Below are 1539 nucleotides of genomic sequence, written 5' to 3'. Positions count from 1 at the left end.
AAACACCAAGCAGACAGAATGAACTGAAGTGGAATGAGTTGAGTTTATCAACTTTCAAAGCCTGTACCCAGTAAAGCATTTTCTCTCCAGCAAGGTTCTACTTCCTAGAGATCCCATAACTTCTCCAAACAGTGTCACCAGCTGGGGACCAGGTGTTGTGATGTCTAACACTATGGTGAACATCACATTCAGACCACCACATGCTATTCCTTGGCTCCTATTTGTGACCATATCATGCAATAAAATTCATTTATAGTTCAAAAATCAAAAGCCCTCTAGTCTTTAACAGTTGCAATACCGTTAAAAGGCCAAAGTCTCTTTTAAGACTCAGGTCATCAATTAACTGTGACCCCTACTTCCCTGTAAAATAAGAAAGTACAATTTTATACTTCTAAAGTAATGATACAGATTATATATTCTCATCACAAAAGCGAGGAATCAGAGAATAGTGAGGAAATACTGGATTAAAGCAAGACTGAAACGCAGCAGAACAAACACAAAATTTTGTAACTGTATGTCCAATGTCTGGGACTTTAGTTTCAAAGGGTTCTGTCCTCAATGGTTGCTGCCTGCAATGGACCTCTACTTCTTAGGCTGCTTCTACTCCCTGTATGTAGCTCTTCTTAGCCTCTCCAATATCTTAGTCTCAGGGTCTCCATACAATCTAGGCTTCAGTTTCACGGCTTAACACAATGGCTGCCCATCATATTCTTTTACATCATTCATTCCTCCAAAGCCATTACCACATGGCTAATACTTCCAAGTCTGGCTACCAGTTTGGGATGGATCTTTGTTCCCTTGAATCACATTTGTAAAAGCTGTTGCATGTTCTTGTTTTCTAGGGCCAGAAAATTCCTTAGGCCTTTTCCTTTTACAAATAGGAAACTTAGCAGGGTGTGGTCTTTCCTTGAGGTCTTCCTATTGTTTCATTGCAGAGAAAGAAGCCTCTACTTAATGATGCTTATCTCCTTAGTAATTATAGCCTTTTTGCTAGCAGAAGCACTGCTGCAATATTAAGCTTCCTAGTGTTCTTTTCTCTCCCATCTGTACATTTTAGATTTCTTGTTGCTACATTTGTTCTTTTTTGCCTGTAGACCTCCATAAGAATTATCAGTAATAACCGTACCACAGACTCAACATTAAGGGATCTTGAAATTTGCTGCACAAAAGAAATTAGTCTATTACTTTTGAATTTTGTTTCAGGAACGTTTTTAGGACACAGGCAGAAGGCCCACAGCTCATTTGTCAAAATCCCACAGGAATGACCTCTAGCTAAGTTGCTCATATTTCTTCTCTCTGAAACCCAATGATCTGGGTCTCTGCCATCAACATTGCTCTCTGCATTGCTGTCTACCAATCTTCTCCTTGAATGCCTTATAAAGCTCAGTTTACAGCATTCATCTACTTTTCTTGTTCAAAGTTATGAAATATTCTGTATCCCTCCCCAAACAACATACGGTCAGGTTCTGCAGAGCAACAATGTACAGTCTGGTACCAACTTCTGCATTAGTTTTTTGTTACTGTGATATAACATGACCC

Source organism: Microtus oregoni, unplaced genomic scaffold, assembly GCF_018167655.1.
Source record: "Microtus oregoni isolate MIOR12 unplaced genomic scaffold, Mior012 000052F_ref0000163, whole genome shotgun sequence".
Classification (NCBI taxonomy): Eukaryota; Metazoa; Chordata; class Mammalia; order Rodentia; family Cricetidae; genus Microtus; species Microtus oregoni.
Note: the sequence above shows the minus strand (reverse complement) of the source record.